We start from the raw sequence: 20195 nt of genomic DNA, 5'->3' as shown, positions 1-20195 counted from the left end.
GACCCACTAATAATTATTTTAAGTCTTCAAATGGATGAAAAGATAAAGCTGTTCTGTTTATTATCTGTCAACCACCCACCACAGTCTGAAATGCAGCTTCTTCCCTGATCCTGCAATCCAGGGTAGTGTCCTCTGTTCCTTCCTTGCACATGACTTATCACCTCCTGCTCTTTTATCTCTCTAGGTTTCACCTCCCTGTGACTAACTGGCTGCTTCCAAAGGCAGACACCATGTTATGCCCCCCACTGTCAACAAAGCATGCAACAGAGGCCCTGCCACTCATTTGTTCCCTTCACTCATCTACTCATTTATGCATTTACTGAGCTCAAATATTAACTAAACCTCCTACCACAGACCAGACACTGTCCTAAGAATTAGGCACAGTGGTCACAGAGTAAATACAAGAGTTATAGTATATAATGACAGAGGGGGAGAATAATCATAAAGAAGCAAATAATAGTAACCAACATTTATTGAGTGATTCCTATGTGCCAAGCACTGTTCAGTAATCACTGTATGTTCAAATCCCAAAGCCTTCTGAGACAGGTGCTATTGCAATTTTTGTTTTATAGATGAGGAAACTAGACCACAGAAAGGTTATATGACTTGCTCAAGGTCACTCAGACAGCATATGGAGGAGCAGGAACACTAAGCCAGTCAAGGTGGTTCCAAACCACTGAACATCAGCTATCCTTATGACAGCCAGTGACAGACAGTAGAAACAGACAAATTTGTGAGCAGTTTCCCTATACTGGATTTTGTTGGATAAACGAATAAAATGCCATAGCAGTTCTTAGTTTATGAAATGTGGGTTGTGAATGTAGAGCCTAAAAGAAACCTTCGAAATCCATGGAATGTCTCTCAGCCTTGTCACTATCTTCAGCACAACCCACAAGTTGGAAAACTTTTGTTGAGCTCTTTTCTTCAGTCAATATAATGAAAATAATGGTTACTAACTTTTTGAAACTGTAGCCCTGTCCTTTAAGAATAACCACGCTGAAGTCTTCAAATTGCACACAGAGAATTTGCTTTCGAATTATCCCCTCCAATCAGCACTTCTCTCTCTCTCTCTCTCCCCTCCCTCCCTCCCTCCCTCCCTCCCTCCCTCTCTCTCTCTCTCTCTCTTCCCTTTACCCATTTCATCTTTCACCAAGGGCTAAAACATTAAATTCACAGGACTTAAAGAAAGGTTGCAGTCATGGAAATGAGAAGACACATAAACAAGCTTCAAAAACAGACTTCAAGATCACCTCCAGCAACCCCAAAGGGAAATGAGATGGAACATTCTGATACTCAACCACCTGGACTCCCTGAACTGGCAACAAAAGAGGATCTGGGAAAAATGAAATCAGAAATAATTTCTCAGATAACAGCAAAGATTGTGCCCAAAGTGTAAGACATGATTAATAAATCTAGAGAGGACACAGATAAAAAAATAGAGGATCTGAGGAACATGATGGAATCCCAACATAGGAAACAAATGAAATCCATAAAACAGATGCAAACAGATTTCCAGGAGATTAAAAACTCCATTGAGAGTCTATGCAGCAGAATGAACCAATGTGAGGACAGAATTTCAGATATAGAAGATAAGATTGCAATTAGTGACCAGGAAAAGAAAAACTGCTTTAAAATTGTAAAGGAACACAAGAAATCAATACAGCAGCTGCTAGACAATGCAAACAAGAATAACATAAGACTGACTGGAGTCAATGAAGAAACAGGAGAGAGTGCAGATGACATAAAAAAGCTGTTCACAGAAGGGATGGCAGAAAACTTCCCAGGGAAGGGAAAAGAACTTGACATACAGATAAGTGAGGCACACAGGACTCCAACTAGCCTTGATCAAAAAAACTCTACATATAGGCATATAATAGTTAGGATTTCAGAAATCCAACAGAAGAACAAAATTCTACAAGCAGTGAGAGAAAAGAAACAAATCCCATACAAAGGAAAGCCCATCAGAATCACAGCAGACTTCTCAATGCAAACCCTCAAGGCAAGAAGAGCTTGGAGTGATGTATTTCAAGCCCTAAAGGAAAACAGCCTCCAACCCATATTGATATAACCTGCAAAACTATCTTTCAAAATTGATGGAGAAATAAGATACTTTCATGATAAAGAGCACCTTAGGAACTTCGTGAATACCAAACCAGCACTCCAAAAAATTTTAGACAATAGCCTAGGAAAAGACAATGAGGATCACAACCCCAGGAAGCCCAGCAGAATGAATTTGTTGGGTGTGAAAAATTAAACACAAAGGGAGAGAATCCAACAAAAAGAAAAAGTCATGACAAGGCTTTTAAAACTTTTAACTTCATCTCCCTAATGAGTATATAATTCAATCTTGTTATTGTTCATGATTACTATTTTTCTGATTTTAGTGTTGCACACCTTTCCTTGTGCTGTACTGGCTATTTATCATCTTCTTGTGTCTACCTTTTAATTGGGTTGTCTATTAATGAGCTGTAAGGGTTCTTTATATATTCTACTCATAGGTTATATGCATTGGAAATATGGTCTGTTTAAGGACTACTTTTCATTTTAACGATGTCATTTAAAGTTCTAAATTTTGATGGAATCTCATTTATCAATTTTTTCTTTTATACATCATGTTTTTTGTATTCTAGGAAATTCTTGCCTGCCCTAAATTCATAGACATTTTCCCTTATAATTTCTTCTTAAAGTTTTATACTTTTAGGCTGTCTTATTTAGGTTCATAGATCCTTTCAAGTTATTTTTATGTATGGAAATAAAGGGTTGAGGTTAATTTTTTATATATGGATACCAGGTGTTCTAGTGCTGTTTGCTGAAAACACTATCTCTTCTTTGTCTCTTGAATTGAGTTTATATTCTATAAAATGTTAATGTTAAATAATCTTTCAAAACTCAGTGGACCATATATGTGTGGTTCTATTTCTAGATTCTCTGTTTTATTCCAATGATCTATATGTCTTTCCTTACACCAACACTGCCTTGATTACTGTAGCTTTAGAGGAAGTCTTAAAATTAGGTACTAAATGTCTTCCAACACTGTTTGGTTTTTTTTTCACTTTTCTAGGTCCTTTGTACTCCTACATAACTTTTAAATTTCAATATCCAATTCTTCATTTATACCAAGTTTACACAGACTGAATTTTTATATATACCTTGTGTTTTCTAATCCTGCTAAATTCAAATACATGTTCTCAGGGCTCCTAGAGATTTCTTAGTGTTTTCTCTGTAGATGATCATTTCATCTACATATAAAGATTTTGCTTCTACCTTGCCAATCCTATCCTAATTGTGTCATTTTATTGCCAGACTTTTTTGGTTTGGGCCTATGTTTCAAAGTTTAATGGACAGATGAAGAGTAAGTATATCTGCCCTTGTTCCCCACCTTAAGGAGAAAGCATTGTATCTTCTCCATTCATACAAGGCGTTTTTGCTAGAAGTATGGAGTACATGTCTTTAATCTGTTGAGAAGGTTCTATTCTACTTCTAGTCTCCTGATACCTTTTACCATGAACAGCTGTGGAATTTAGTCCAATACTTTTTTTCCAACTACTGACAGGATCATATGGCTTTTTCCTTTCCTCTGTTAAAATGATGACTTTTGGGGGTGGATCTTCCAATGCTGAACCAACACTGCCATCCCTATAACAAAACCACTTTCTACATACTGCCAGATCAGACTTCTAATAGTTTGTTTTGTTAAACAAATTTCTATCTATGTTCATACATTTTTCTTCTATTATCTTTATCCAGGTTTAGGATTAGCAGAATGTTGATTTCCTAAAATGAGGGGAGAAGTGTTCCTTTTTATTCTGCTTTAAATGTTTGATACAATTTATCAGTTAAAATGTATATGAGCCTGCTGTTGTCATATAGGTAGGTTTTCAAGCTAGGAATATACTTTCTTTAATGGGTGCTATTCAAATTTTATATTTCTTCCAGAGTGAGTTTCATTAATATGTCTTCCAAGGTACTTCTTAGAAATTACCAAATTTATTTCAAAACAGAATTTTGAAATATGCTTTCTATATCCTTTTAAATTCTGTAAAATCTGAGGTAATGTCTCCTAGATCTTGATATTGTAATTTTAAAAATGTATAATTGATATTGTGTAATAGGATGTAAAGGTCTAAAGGAGCAGGGGAAATGGGAGGGGTAGGGGAAAGGAAAGAAGGGAAATGAAAAAATATGAGAAAAGGAAAAAAATGGAAACAAAATCTTTGCAAATAGGGAAGGGTGGAGGGGGTGAAGGGAGGGCAGGGGAAGGGGAAAAAAATGAGAACCAAGATACTCATGTAATGGTACAAGATCCCAATGATGTATGTAAATGTATTTTATACCTAAAATGTATTTTATACCTAAAATTAAAACTTAATGGGGAAAAAAAAAAAGAAAGATTGCAGTAAGTCCAAGATGTGTACATTGGTCTCATCAGAGGACTGCAGCTTCTGAGGCCTTGCACCTGTCTCTCAGGCAGCCTAGAACAGACACCCGAAGTCTACCCTTCGAAGAACAGCAAGCTCCAGGCTGAGTGGACAGCCAGGATGAGGAGTCCCAGGGACTGCCTGGATAGGGACACAAGGAAGAAGAGTATAGGGAGTGGCCACACCCCACGCTGGCAGGCCCCAGAAACAGCAGACAGCTGCATAAGCCAAGAGGTATGTTCCCATAGTAGTGACAGAGACAGATGCAGGTCCCCAATATGGATAGGGCTGGGAACAGTAAGGAGACCCCTCCTTCCAAAAATAGTTTCTCCTGCATGGGCATAACAGTTCACAAAACAGCTACTAGCAAGCTCACACACATACACCAGGACCACATACTTAGAATTTGCTACTTTCATTGTCACAGCAATCCCACACGATATGTTTCATCACTTTCACTTTACAGATGAGAAATCAGAGGCTCAAATAATTACATGAAATGCCCCAAATTACTCAACTAAGTAAGCGACAGAGCCAGAATTTTACCATGACATGTTCAACTCCAAGCCCATTGCCTAAACGCTACCATGGTTTTAAACTTCACAGACAATCACAGCAAGAAAGGCAAGGGAGACAGCAAAGACAGAGCAACTTGAACCTTTTGGCACTTCTTCATCCTTAGGGGAACTTTCACATCAGAAATAGTTCTAGAAAACTCCACATTCATTGGAAATGACAAGCCAGGCCCACATAGAGAAAAACCCCTCCTCAAGGCTAGTTCTTCACCAGTTACTCAGAGCACAAAAGGCAATGTGTGAAAGACAGAGCTAGTGTCCACCATCATTTGAATCTCTTTGGCACTTACACTAGCATGCACTGCTGCAAACACCACCAACAACTGTTCTCTTGGCAGACAGCAATCTCAATAGAAATTCTCTCCTGATAAAAATGAAAAAGGAGAAAATATTCCAAACCAGGAATCAGGAACCATGGTGCTGAGTTATCTGTGTAAACAGCTAAGTAGCACTGCTAACAAGATGTATGGACCACTAAAGTCCACATGTTTTGGTCACTAAAATTCTAACATGCTCTAATATGATTTTAGAACACAAAGGAGTCCATTTTCATAGATATGGGTTTTTAAAACAATAAACAAATCACTCCAAAGATCAGCTCTGTGGCAAAATGTAGTGGTTTCCAACCCACCAACGGAAAAGCCCAGGGCAACCCACCATCATCCTTTACTTCTATCCCTGAGAAGGGCAGAGGAGTAGTGGAGCTCCTCCACTATAGTAAAAGTACTACAGAGTAAATTTCTCCAAAGGTAAACAAGAAATTCTGTGGCTGCCATGCATGCATGTTCAATTACATGTCACCCCTTGCCTTTGTTTTTTATACTGTTTCTTCTAAAAATCCAACACTCTTTACAGGCTGTACCCCTCTTTACTGGAATACGCCTTCTAGGCTCGTGCTTCTAACAGAATAAAAGGAGGCAAGGAGGCTTTGTGTTTGCTTGCCTTTTTAAACCAACCTATAACTAGTAAGAAAGTTTCACTGGTATTGAGCCCTATGCTAGGCCCTGCAGAGGCTAGAGAAAGAAAGGAGTTTCTCCTGCACACAGTGAGGCATCCCTTGGAGCAGCAGCTTGGGTTTAATCTGGATCTCTCCACCTATCAGTTCTGTGACAAGTTAATTTCAACAGTTGCAGTTTTTTGGAGATCATGCACTCTAGCCCTTAGTGTTAGAGGAAGGATAATGGGAGAGAGTATACCAAACCAATTTCATGACATGGGTAGAAAAGGTGCAAAGGTCACCTTTCCAGCAGAGTCTTCAAACTGGACGTAAGTCACTCTTTCCACTTAGCAGCTGTAAGACCTCACCCATTTCTCTCTTAGTTTCCATTTCCCAAGCTTGAAAATGAGGAGAAAATGTGTCCTTGCCCCCTAACATTGTTTTGAGGATTAAATAAGAGAAACCACATAAAGTGGAGAGTAAAATCTGGCTTAACAAATAAAGGTATTATTATTATTATTATTACTAAGGGGGGAAAGACAAAGAATTAAGGAATCGGTAAAGATTAATTCAATCACTGTAAACTTCCTGTTATAGACCACAGATGGAGGTGAGTGGAGGGAAGGGAGGGTAGGGTTTAGGGGATCACAGAAGAAGCAAGATCTGAGACTTTGAGATGACTGTGAGGAGCTGGAGAACTTGGGATGTTGTTACTGTTTTGCTTTCTGCTCTATTTCATTTGGCAAGTGCAGAAGAAAAGGTATGATCAAAGGGAAGTGGTTGCACTTAACCTGAAACATATGGAGACAAGCTAAAGAAAAAGGCAGCTGGACCTATGGAGTCCCTAGAGGAGGGCGAGAGGAAACCCCAGTAGGATAAGCAAGACGGTGTCAAAATCCAGAGGCCTAAAGACCTGCTGTCAGGCAGTTAAGCCTGGGTGGGTGGGCAGGGGCAAGCCATAGGGGCAACCAGCATGCAAGATCATGGTAGTGATTTAGGAACTTTGCAAGTGAGACCGCACATGGTCCCAAAGCCCCAGGATGCAGCCAGGGAAGCCAGCCAACATGTTCCACTTTCCCCAGCAAAAAGCAGTTTGCAGTGACAGTGTGCTTGGTGGGAAAGGTTCATATTGCAGAGTCAGACAACTGGGGTCCAAACCCTGGCCGACTCTCCCACTTTGGTGTGGGGAGCCTAAGCAAGCTGCTTAGTACCTATGAGCATCAGGTCTGTACGTGAGGAAATTTCAGGTAAATGGTTCCTGTCTTATAGACTGCGGAGGGGAATGAGATCATGTCTGCAGAGTTCAGCACTCAGAAGGTGCAAAAATGGTCTTCAGCCTTGGACTCTTAGCTAACATCAGCCTAGTGGTCCTAGGAAACGTGGCTCAACCTCAATTTTTTCTATTAGTAAAATAAAATGCCATTTGTTATAAATAGAATTAGAATATCTTATGAGTAAGACTACATAAAGAGTTAATAAGCTATTTCAAAACAAAGAAAATGAAGATCAAAGAACCTGTCCAATGAAGTGAAAATATCAGTCTTCTAAAAGTAGGCATCAGTTCAGCCGTAAAGCTTGTCACCCTATGTTTTAAAACAGCTTGTCAGCTGGGAATCGGCAGCAGGCAGAGAGCCAAAAAGAAACTAGCAATGTTCTGCTAGTAAAGCTGCAGAGTGGGTACATAGGTGTATTCATAGTGTACTTTATGAAGGTATGATTTACACACAATAAAACGTACCCATCTTAGGTATGCAATTCTGACAAAGGTGTATACCTGTATACCCATCATCACAGTGGAAACAAAAGCACCCCCATCAACCTGTGCCCTTCCCCCACTTCTAGTTCCACTGTGTTTTCTGTCACTACCTCTGTCTTATTCTTATTATTTGAATCATGCCTACATGGCCTATAGTCACCTTTCTGTGTATTCAGGATTTCATAGTTAAAAATTAATGCAGTACTTTACCTAAAATTAATGACCAATGCCAAACACCTTATAACATTCAAATCGGGATACGTTAAAAAGGGATGATAGTATTACTTAGGTCAGGTCCAGAGGTACAAACGCAGACAGTCCAAGACCCACCTGGATTTAGGGTCAACACTACTTATGAGCATCCCCTAGAATCACCTCTACTGATGGCCACAGTGACCTCATGTTCTCTCAGAAACCAAAAGGCTGTGGCATAGACTTACTCAAAGTGATACAGCCAAAGCTGAAATCTTTTATCCGAAGGTGTCAGAGTTCATCTAATCCAATCCACTCTGTCATGTTAAGAAATTACAAACAAGATGCCCAAGGACAGAAGGGGTCTGAGACACACAGGCACCACACAACACACATGGAGACCAGGAAACCCTCCATTTGAGATCACTGCTGCCTGATGATGCCAGCTCTTCGCTGGGCTCCACTGTCTATCCACTGTCGTCTTCCTCGGAGGTAGAAGTGAAGGGGGATATTAGGTCACAATACTTCAGAACTCACCCTGTGCAAACTTTACAGTAAGACACCAAGAGTCCTCATTAGCATACTGATTTCAAGGAAGCAGCCTGGGCAGGTGTGGGGGTGGGTGTGTCAAACCAAATCTCCAGGGCTGCCAGCTAAGCTTTATAAAATAGATTGGATTCAGGCACATTCATAGTTCATACATTCTTTAGGTACAGCATCCTTTAAAACATTTCACAGATACAAGAAAGTATTAAATGCAAATATGTGAACAAGCACAGCTCAGAGTTCACTACAAGTCTGGAATGACTGACTACAACTAAAGTTAATTTGAACTTATCCAGACTTTCAAAAAAAAAAAAACCAAATACACAACTGCCTTTAATTGCACGCACAGATTATCTTCCACAACCCTGAGGGCACTGCACAGAGAGAGATCTATTTGCCTTCGAATGCACAATCAGATTCCTCTAAATTAGATTCAAATTGCATGGTAGCAAAAAATACTAGTTTTTATCCATAATGTTATGTTGCCCTGCTACTTCATGTGTAAGATTTTTTAAGTAAATTAGTCTATTGAATAAAACACATTTTTTCAGTTTTTATTTTTATTAGCATATCAACAGATGAACGGATGAAGAAAATGTGGTATATATACACAATGAAGTACTACTCTGCCATAAGGAAGAGCAAATGAGTCATTTGTAGGAAATGAGACCATAACATTAACAGAAATAAATCAGACACACAAGCTTAAATATCACACAGAAACTCAAAACGTAAAGAGCAAAATAAATGGTAAACAATAGGAAGAAGGGAGATCTATGTTCTTCAAATGGGAAGGGGGCCAAGAGATGGCGACGGCAGCAGGGGAGAAAGGGAAGAAAAGGGGCGAAGGAACTGAGGTGTGTTAGCACATGTGCCGCCTCCCCACAAGGAGCACTGGGCAATCACTATGTCCTGCAAACATGTTTTAAAACTCAAATCAATGATTCTTTTCATCACAGGTAAAATGTAGTAAAACGCCTTTTCAAAAGTAAGTATCTGTATCTCAGAATATTCTTTTTTTTTTTTTGCTTAAATTCTTTTATTGGTACATTTTAGGTATACAATACGTTTACATTTATCATTGGGTGCTTGTACCTGTACATGATGTATCTTGGTTCTTATTTTTTCCCCATTCCCTGTGCGCCCTTCCCTATTTACATAGACTTTGTTTCCACTTTTTCCTTTTCTCATAATTTTTCCTTTCCCTTCTTTCCTTTCCCCTTCCCCTCCCACTTCCCCTACCCCTTTGGACCTTTTATTCCTATTCCAAATTATTAATTATTCATTTTAACCATTTTAATCTTTATTTACACTATCAGTTTCTCACACCAGAGAAACTATTCGGTATTTACACATTATGTGTCCTGTTTATTTCACTTAAGAGTATGGCCTCAACATGCATCCATTTAGCTATAAATGTCTCTAGTTCTAATTCTTTATAGCTGAGTAGTACTCCATTTTATAAAAAAAAAAAAACCCACATCTTCTTTATCCAGTTTCCAGTTGATGGGCACTTGAGCTGCTTCTAAGCTTTAGCTATTACAAACTGTGTCGCTATAAACATGGGTGCGCATATATCGCTGTGGTATGATTCTTTTAATTCTTTTGGGGAGATACCCAGCAGGGGAATAGCTGGGTCAAATGGGACCTCAGCCACCTGCTGCGCAAGCACAAGGACCCAAGTTCGATCCCCGGTACCAAAAAAAAAAAAGGGACCTCAAGCCCTAGTTCTTTGAGGTATCTCCATACTGATTTCCACAGTGATTGCACCAGTCTGCACTCCCACCAACAATGGAGAAGGGTTCCTTTCTCCGCACAACCCTGCCAGCATTTGTTATTAGTTAATTTCTTGACAGCAGCCATTCTTTCTTGGGTGGGGTGGAATCTCAGTGTTGTTTTCATCTGCATTACAAAGAGAATATTCTTGAAAGTAAACTTATTGGCCTCTCACCCAATGGCTATCTGTTCATTTCTCATGGGAGAGAATAAAATCTACTAAAATATCAATGGAATGTTCAATTAGGCTACATAAAGCCTAATATGGAAATAATAATACTTAAACTAAAAGCCCAAATTTTTATCTACAATTTTAATAGAAATCTTGAAGACCTGTTAAAACCAGTAATAGTTACTTGCCTTAAAAAACTATTTTTATAAATGGAGCCACTAGCTGACCATTACAGACAGGTGAGGCTTAGGGCCAGAATTTCCATATGCCTGAGTCCTCTGCTCACCTTCTGATTAGTGCAAGGATGGACACTGTCAGGAATCTGGGTCCTACTCATGATGGACTCCAAAATCTCTGAGCCACCCCAAGGACCACCTGTCAGAAATTCCCTGGGCACGATTCTCATCTGCAAAATCTCCCTCTCTTGTCTGTTCTTCCACCTCTACTACTCAGTGATTCTAAGGTGGAAGAGGCTCCAGCTCTTCTTAGAGAGTTTAGGTTCCACTGTGGGATCCATCTTTAGGCTCCACAAATGTAGTCAGACTGCCTAACTGACAAGCTCCCTTCTCAATAACAGTGACACTGCCTCCCTCCCAAGGGTGACCTAGGGACAAGGGACTTCTCATTATAGTCTTTAGGGTTCCAGGGACCCTGGACCCAGACATGATTCTGCTTAACAAACAGGATCCCATATAGCATCTTCAGGGTGAAATGAGCTATCATGGGGTTTTTAAAGAACTATCTTCTGATTACAGTTCAAAATAAAGGCCAGATGCCAGTAAATCACAGAACAAAGTGTTAAGTTTGAACCTAAATCTCTGCCTCTTCAAAACATTTTCTTACTTTTTATAGACAAGTTTGATGTACATCCTCTGAGCAGTTGCCAAGAACATAAAAAGATTCACAAGATGGTTTTTGCCAAGAGAATAAAAAAAGCGACTGATTTCTTTCATTCTGGAACAGCTTTAGAATCAATGGCAGGACTCTTACACAGTGGAGGGATGCACCCCAACGCTCTTCTGAAACCCTACCTGTCTCCCTCTCACTCCTCCAATCCTGAGGGCAAAGCAGGGGCTGGCCTCAGCATCGTCCACCTTAACATACCATGTGGCCCAGGAATTCGCCCCTCCACCCTTCACTGCTCATTTTCCTCACTCAGATTTCTTTCCATCAGAATTTGTCTTAATAAAAATCAGATCAGAGCTAAGAACTCTTAAACTGAAGAATGAATGAAAAAAGATGAAAGCTTGGAAGACGTGAACCTGACTCAACCAGACTAGCAGCATAACCTAAAGAAATCATTTCAACATCCAGCCTCCTCAGTCGTGTGGAATCATAAATATTGCCTACTCTACCATCTTCCCAAGACTGTCAAAAGAACAGAAATAACCGCCATACACTGAAAGCTTGTACACCCAGGCTTTTTGGATACTGAGATAATTTTAATAATGTCAGACTATTTCTAGGAAGATAATCTTTCCGTGCCCTGTAAGACTGAGTATCTTTTTTAAAGATACAGGGTCTCATAATCATAATGAAAAAATCAGTGCCAGGCTTTGGCCTAAGCACTTGACATTCATGTCTCACAGTAATCCTAGGATTACTATCGCCCAGGTGAAAATAAGGAAATTGAGGCATGGGAAAGTGAAGTGCTAGCTGTGCCTTGGTGGAATCAAGATGAAGCCCCAATCACAGTCTATGCTCTTCACTGCTGTGTTAACGATATACTGACAATTTCCAATTACTCATTTGATTGAAAGAAGAAAAAAAAACTATGCCACAGAGCCCCCACAGGAAGGGCAGCATGTGGCCTCTGTCTGTCACTCTCTGTGGGCCACACCTGCCAGGAGTACTGTGTGCTACCTCGTGAATCAGCATAAGCATCAGAAGAGAAAAGAGCTCTTTTGCTTTTAAGAAATTACAAACCTGAGCTTTAGAGAGATTCAATAACTTGCCTCCAATTTAATAAACTGAAAGATAATTTATAAGAAATAAAAAAATTCCGTAGGGAATTGTCTAAATTCTGGCTATTTTCTTCAGGCTCTGGGCACGATTGGTGTATCACAGCCAACCTCCGCAGACCCTTGACTCCTGTCAACCCTGCCTCTCCACATCCTCATGGTGTAACACCCAGCTGCTAGCCCCGATGATCAAGGGGCCTGGGTCAGTGGCAGGAATGGCTGGAGAGGAAACAATCATCTTGCAGATCCACGAACTTCATTCACAACCCAATGCCCACTTCTCCAAATTCAGGGTATCACGTTAGAACTGAGGCTATGTTTTCCCGAAGAAGCTACCATTAACCCGACAGCCTGAGTTTGCTAGGGTTAAAGAGACCTTCCTGTGTTGGTGGGAGAGCCAAATCTTCAGTTACTATACTATTTCCATGGGAAAATGTCTTCCAAATTCTAAAACGCAAAGGCCACTGTTAAATTCTCCAGGGCCTCCAGCTAGTGAGTCAGGGGCTGCCCAGCATGACTGTTTAGTGCTTGGAATCCAATTTACAAGGGGCCCGTGTGTGTCCCCCAAACCACAGGCAGTAAAATCCTGGACTAACATGTTTAATCTGGAACTACTATTAGTCTCACATCATTTTCTCCCCAGCTTTGGACCAGATGTTGCTAAAGGTTTCACAGCATTTGTTGTACATTTGTGGGCCTGCCACTTGGCTGGTCTTCGTGGGTCTAACCTAGGAACTCTATAGAAGGAGGGAGGTCTTCCCTCTATCCCAATGTAACCTCCAGACTCCACAGAAACAACCCTTTAATGCGCTGCCATGAGAGTCAGCGTTGGCTCTGGAACCCATGACCCTGCTGTGTTTCCCTGGACAAATGAATGAGCTCTCTGGGCCTCAGTGTCCTCACCAATTAAATGAGGAAGAAATACACATGGATGGTTTCTAGGTTTCTAAACTCCCTCTTCAGACCCCAATAGAACAGTATAACAAGGAGTTACGAAGCCCCCACTACAGTTAAACAATATTTACCAAGCATTACATGAGGCAATGCAAGTGTTACATACATTTAGTACACACATTTACATCTAAAGCACTTTAAGTAACACTTGCTACAAAAAGGCACTTGATAATGTTATCTGTTGCTATATGAAATCATTGTCTACAATTACTGTACCCGTTTCACAGGTGAGAACTGATGCTATAATAGTTACTTTTCTCTTGTTGCTGAAACAAAATACCCGACACCCAAAGTTGGAGAGGAAGAGATTTTTTTGGCTTACAGTTCATAGAAGTTTCAGTAATCGGCTGTCTCCAAGGCAGGGAGGACAAACAGGCATGGCACAGCAGAAACAACAGGGCGCCCACCCAGTATGAAAGGCAACAAGGGGATTTAACAGCATCTCCCTGGCCCTTTTAGTTTATTCAGATTACTCAGGACGGGTAGCACTCTCATCCTTAATTCTAGTGCCCTTGAGACTAGCATTGCATCATGATCAATTCCAGCTTCACACACTCTAGATCCAGCCTATGACCACATGAGACTTTGGGGGGACATCTAGACCCAAACCATAGCAGATGCCTTTGGTTTATCTGCCCAAAGTGACACGTTTACAAGGGACAAAGCCACGATTTGGGTCCAGGTCTTTGAAGCTTAAGAGACTCCATTTTTAAACATGAAGCTATACTGATAGAAAAAGAGGGAAGTCCCTTTGCTAAGAGCTGAAAAGTTTAACAGAAAATAACACTTGTTAATGGGAATACTTAATATGTAAAATACTTTCAAATATATTATTTCTCTAAATGTCATCTGATTCTGCAAAGTATATAAAACTACATCTCTATTTTTAATCATCCATATCTCCTTACATATGATAGGTACTCAAAAATGTTGATCAGTTTTTCTATTTGCTAATTTATTTGCTATTTGATATAATAAAACCCCTGCCCATCTTATTCAGAATCACTTATAACTCATTTGAATGAAATCCTGCTTACAGATATTGATGACCACCATCACTGAGGGAAAAAAATGACTGTAGAGACCCATCAGCCATCAAAAAGAAGATAAAGAAGATGCTAAATCTATGCGACGTGGAGGAGAGGCAGAGACAAGCTAGAGTCACCCATTCTGAGGTGTAAATGTGGCTCTTTCTCCCTTTTATGGCAATTCAAGTGTTCAATGGCATTTATTGAGACTCTAACCACTGGCCTAGGTGAAAGCTAAAGACAGTAAGTATTGTGCTAGATCCTAAGGAAGCCATGGTGTATTAGTCCCACTTTCTGTTGCTGTAGCAAAATACCTGAGTATTTTACGAAGACAGGTTTGTTAGGCCACAGTTTGGGAGCCTAAAAGTCCAAGACCAGGCAGCTCCATTGTTTCAGCCTCCAGTGAGTGCCCCCTTGGCTATGGTAAACACGACAGAAAAGCTGGAAGGGAAAGCACTGCATGCAGAAGCACATGGGGTGGCCTCATTTTCCAACAAGCCTATCTCTCAAGAACTAGCTTGGCTACCACAAGAATGACATTAATCCCTTCTGATGGTGATACCCACAATGACAGCCTAAACCTATGAAAGGCTCCACACCTCTCAACCCCAGCACACTGGGGACAAAGCTTCCAGCATATGAACCTTGTGGGACACACTTAAACCATATCCAAACCGCAGCAGACAGTGAATGGGACAGGCTTCGAACTCCCTTCCAGGAAGGGCAGCATTAAGGTCAGAGACAAACAAGTCAAAGATCAGTTTACTGAGGCAGGGAAAGGGCAGAAGCTATTAGTTTCATCAGGTATTATGGGCTGGATTGTGTCCACCAAAATTCACACAGAAACCCCTACCCCTAGGACCTCAGAATGTGACTGTATCTGGAGACAGGACTCTTAAAGGAGTTTACATTGTGTCATACCGGTGAACCCTGAACCCAATCTGACTGTGTCCTTATAAGAAGGGGGCATTTGGGCCAGGGATTTAGTTCAGTGGTTCCACCGCCTGCCTTGCAAGCACAAGGTCCCGAGTTCGATCCCCAGTACCAAAAGAAAAAAAAGAAAAGAAGGGGGCATTTGGATTCTCACAAAGAGACACCAGGAATGTCTGTACACAGAAAAGGCCACATACAAATATGGGGGAAGACGACCAGGCTCAAGCCAAACAGAGAAGTCAGACCTGCCAACACCTTAATCTTGGACTTAAAGTCTCCAGAACTGTAAGAAAATAAATTCCTATTGTTTAAATTACCCAGACAGGCATTTTGTTATGGTGGCCCTAGCAAACTAACACAGCAGGTGTTGCCAAGAAGAAAAATGATGCCAGTGAGAAACATAAGGCCAACACCAGAAAAATGACAGCAGATCAACTAAATGTGCACAGTATGGGCTGCCTTAGTGACAGATCCCAGTTAATGGATTCAAAGTACAGAGATCAAGCCGAGGAAAGAGGAGACAGACAAACACTTATACTCATCTGGCCCTTTCTGTGCTAGACATAGAAGGCATACATAAAAGTCGAAAAAGCCCCTAGCTAGCCAAATCTCACCAGCCATGGAAGGAGAAAAAAGCATACACCTGGGGAAGGTACTTTTGTACCCTCTTTTGTGAGGGAGATTTGTTCCAAGATCCTGGGTAGATATCTGAAAATAGAGATGGTCCTAAACTCTATCTATACTATAGTTTTCCTATACATATGCACTGTGATAAAGTTTAATGTATAAATTGGGCACAGTAAGAAATTAACAACAATAAAATAGATCAACTATAACAACATATGATAATAAAAGTAATGTAAATGTGGTCTTTTTCCCTCTCTCAAAATGTCTTATTGTACCATGTTCACCCTTCTTGTGATGATGTGAGATAAGTGCCTGAAGAAGTGAGGGGAAGGACGTGGGCACTGCGATGCTGCATTAGACTACTGTATAAGGACTACTTAAACACAAGCCCTGACTTACTGCATCAGCTGATCTAACGACCAAAGGGTTGCTAAGGAGCTGGTGGGGTGGGTAGCATCCAGAGCATGGATACTGTGGACAAAAAGATGATTCATGTCCCAGGTGGGATGGGGCAGATGGTGCTACATTTCATCGCACTACTCAGAACTCAGAATTTAAAATTTATGAACTGTTTATTTCTGTAATTTTCTATTGAATGTTTCTGGACTCTGACTGACTACAGGTAACTGAAACCCTGGGTAAGTAAAACCATGGAAGGCCAAACCACTGATAAGGGAAGATTACCCAAAGAAGATACTAAAATTAAAAATGAACAAGGAAATAATATAAAGATGCCTTCAGGCTGTGGATGATTCAATGCAAGAAGAGGCTGGCAGGGAAGCTGTCTTGAGCAGATGTGGGGCTACATGAAATAAGAGTGGGCCGAGCAGAACCTCACAGGGCAGCAAGGAAGGGACACACACTGGGTAAATGGCCTGGAAAAGCAAAATGAGGCAATCTGGAGGAGGGCAAGTGAGAGTCTGTTGATGGTGCCCTTGGAATTGTCACTGCTGCCTACAGAGATAAAGTGAGTTAAATCAGAGCACAGCTAAATGAACTAGGTCAGACATATTGATGCTATACCTCATGCTGTACAGCATAAACATCAGAAACAGCAAAGAATATTGGAGGAACATACTAAGTAGCACAACTCTATGCACTGCACTATAGGGGCCAGTCAACAGCAAGGCCACCCGAGAAGCCAGAGGACTAGAAAAACTAAGATGTAAGCCTCTTCCTGCCCACTTGGCGAGAACAGTGAAAAGGAAATCCAAGAACCACTGAGCAGAAGAGTTCCTGGGCTGTTCCATCTCACGCCCTGCATAGGTCCCCTCCAGTAGAGGTACTCAGGGAAACTGCTGATGGAAAAGAAACAAACATCCTGGAATAACCCACTCCCAATGTGTTAAAAATGTTCTGAAAGAGTTTTAGGTGGGACAAACTGAACTGCTTCAGCATCAAAACCATCTTAACATAGAAGCAATAATTTCTTATTAAGGAAAAAAAATAATTTCTGCTACAGAAATCAAACATATTATTCTCTGATTTATTTTTTCCCCCAACTATATCCTCATCTAAGGCCAGCAAAGGAGGATATAGTTGGGAAAATATATGAACATATGCAGAAATCTGACTAAAAAGGCATTTCCCTTCTCTTTCATTGCTGGAGTAGGCAAGAGAAGCCAAATTCTCAGTTTGTCAACATTCTGCTCATGTAAACAATCTCATTTTATTTTTAATTACTTTATGGGAACAGATGGTTTCCAAATGTGCTATTTCTTACTACAGTACATGGAAGCAGTATCACTGAAGTCTTAAATTAAAAGGAAGACTGACACAAGCATACTTCATGCTTGGATCTATTTTGGTAGGCCTAGTTTTCCTAAACCAAGCCTTTTTTTTTTTTAACTAAGTCTTAGGTGGAATTCTGACTTCACTTTATTTTCTTTTTCGCAGTTATTTGGGTTTTTTTTTTTGTTATGTTGTGTTTTGTCAAATGATTCACATCACACACCAAAAAAGAAATATCATAACAAAATTCTGAAGGAAAAAAAAAACCTTTGACTTAACAAAAGGATAGCAGCAATAATAGAAGCTAGGTTTCCTATGAGTTATGCATAAAGCCATCAACTATGTAAATATATTTGGTTTTTATGATTGATTGTAATCTTATAACTGGACGTAATCATTAACACCAAATCACCTTAATCCTAACAATTGACATAATCATTAGAAGAGTTCACAAATTGGTGGAATTACCATATCTAAGCCCAGGCCAATTTTGCTTGATATCTCTCTAAAGCAAGAGTTCAACTTTCCAAAAAGGTAAACACTATCTGGAAAGTAGCCTCAGGAGCAGGTTTTGTGAGGCTTAGACACAAGCCTGAGTGTTGTGGCCCGTCAATGAACTCAAAAGCACCTTAAGTAGCATTTCTGCTTTTTAATTAACTAAGTCTCTAGAAAAGTGTGTACAATACTATACTTGGGAGGAGATGATTATAGGGAGATATTAGGAATAAGTAAGCGCTGTCTGGTTTAAATATTTTTAAAAGATTTTATATACATGAAAAAAGGAGGGAGATAGGAAAGTACACACAAAAGAAGGAACAATTTACATTTAAACAAGCAATGACTAAACTGAGTAATGGGATAGGAAAAGTCTATAAACACACCAGGACAGCAAGGACTTCTGAATGGACTGACACCATCATCGTTTTAAAATGCTTTACATGTTGCCACCAAAGAACTATCAAACTACACCATGGTAAACTTTGGTTAAATAATTAAAAGAAAAACTGTTAGATGGTAAAATGTGCCAATTTCTGGCCTAATATACACCCACCAAAAATCAAGTAGGATGTTTCAGTGACTGACGAACTATTCAGTAGAATCATTCCACGGATGAAGGTCAAACCTGATAGGTCTTCCACTACCTCAGCAGCTATTATGTATAGTAGCTGCCCTCTTCCTATGGTGCCTTGCCCCTCCCCTGGGTGATGTCATGCCAAGATGGTTGCTCCCACCAAAGAATAAACCCTTCCTCCCAGCATGCCCCTGGTCCCACCTAGAGAGTAACCTAATACTCGCTCACCCCCTACCACCTAGTGACGTCACCGGCTCCTCCACTCCCTGATCACTACCTCACTCAACCCCACCTCAGCCCCTACAAGCCCCACCCCAGTCTCTATAAAAGACTCTCCCTGCCCCAGCCATATTGCTTTTGTCTCTCCTTTGTTCAGAGACAGCCCGGCAGATCTATTCCCCTAATAAAGGCTTGTTGTGGCCTGGTCTGGTCTTGGTCTTCGGCACTTTTACCTGACATTTCTGGTGCCGTGACTCGGATGGTAGATGGTCCATTAACGGACGATCCCCCACAGGACGGGGTTGATTGGCCTTTTTGGCCATCTCCATCGGACCAACCCTATCTGCCGTTGCCAGGACCTGCCGGGGCTTTCTACCTTTGCCATTGCTGACACTACACATCCACACCGGTCACCAATCTCTGGGTGAGTAGGCAGTTCAGCCTCCCTCTCGTTGGGTTCTCTGTCTCATTTTCTCTCCCTTTGGGGACTTCTCAGAAATCCAAGCGCTTGGTCAGAGAAACCCCCACGGGCCCTGGGCCCAGGACCGTGCCCCTGAGAGACGTCCCATCGGCCCGGCTCCTCTCGTTCTCTCCCTCTGGGAGACTAACTCGGAGATTGTCAAAGGAGACAAGGACGCTTCTCCCCTTTGTCCCTCTCCCAGGGGGCTATCTCCTCCTCACCCACCCTAACATGGGAGCCCAACAATCCAAACCCCTTCCCTCAACGCCTCTGGGCTGCCTCCTGGCACAACTTAAACCCCTTGGATTGTTGGGACCAGACTTTAAGCCAAAAAGACTTGTTTTCTATTGTAATCAGGTTTGGCCTCAGTATAAATTAGATAATGGGTTTCAATGGCCTGAAAATGGCACTTTTGATTTTAATATACTACAGAATTTACACAACTTCTGTCAGCGCAATGGCAAATGGTCAGAAATCCCCTACATACAAGCCTTTTTCTACCTACGCTCTCGGCCCTCCCTCTGTCAATCCTGTTCTCCTTCTCAAGTACTCCTAGCCCAAGCCTCACAGTCCATCCTTCCTGATTCCACTCTTTCTGATTCTGACTCATTTGATCCAGCTGATCACTCACCACTAACACTTCCCCCACCTTATAAACCCCCAAATTCTTCTTATGTCTCATCCCGTGCTTCTTCTCCTCCGCCATCTTGTACCTCTTCTTTGTCTCCTTCCACCTCACCACATGGCCCTTCTCCTCCGCCATCTTGTGACCCTCCTCCTCCGCCATCTTGTACCTCTTCTTTGTCTCCTTCCACCTCACCACATGGCCCTTCTCCTC

General features: G+C 41.0%; 2 protein-coding genes across 6 annotated transcripts in view; both read right to left on the bottom strand.

The window, feature by feature from the left end:
* The window catches only part of Lrch1 (leucine rich repeats and calponin homology domain containing 1), a 193645-nt gene that overhangs the window by 159708 nt on the left and 13742 nt on the right, over positions 1 to 20195 (bottom strand). The window lies entirely within an intron of this gene.
* LOC147822263 (uncharacterized) overlaps positions 1109 to 20195 on the bottom strand; it is a 32375-nt gene continuing 13288 nt past the window's right edge. The window contains exon 2 of the mRNA XM_087197341.1: positions 1109 to 18729. The gene's annotated coding sequence lies outside the window, so the exon portion shown is untranslated. The remainder of the gene's footprint in view (positions 18730 to 20195) is intronic.

The sequence above is a fragment of the Heterocephalus glaber genome, unplaced genomic scaffold (assembly GCF_053883595.1).
Source record: "Heterocephalus glaber isolate CG9 unplaced genomic scaffold, H.glaber_assembly_v1.0 deba00001666, whole genome shotgun sequence".
NCBI classification, from domain to species: domain Eukaryota; kingdom Metazoa; phylum Chordata; class Mammalia; order Rodentia; family Bathyergidae; genus Heterocephalus; species Heterocephalus glaber.
This window is presented reverse-complemented; position numbering and strand designations above follow the sequence as displayed.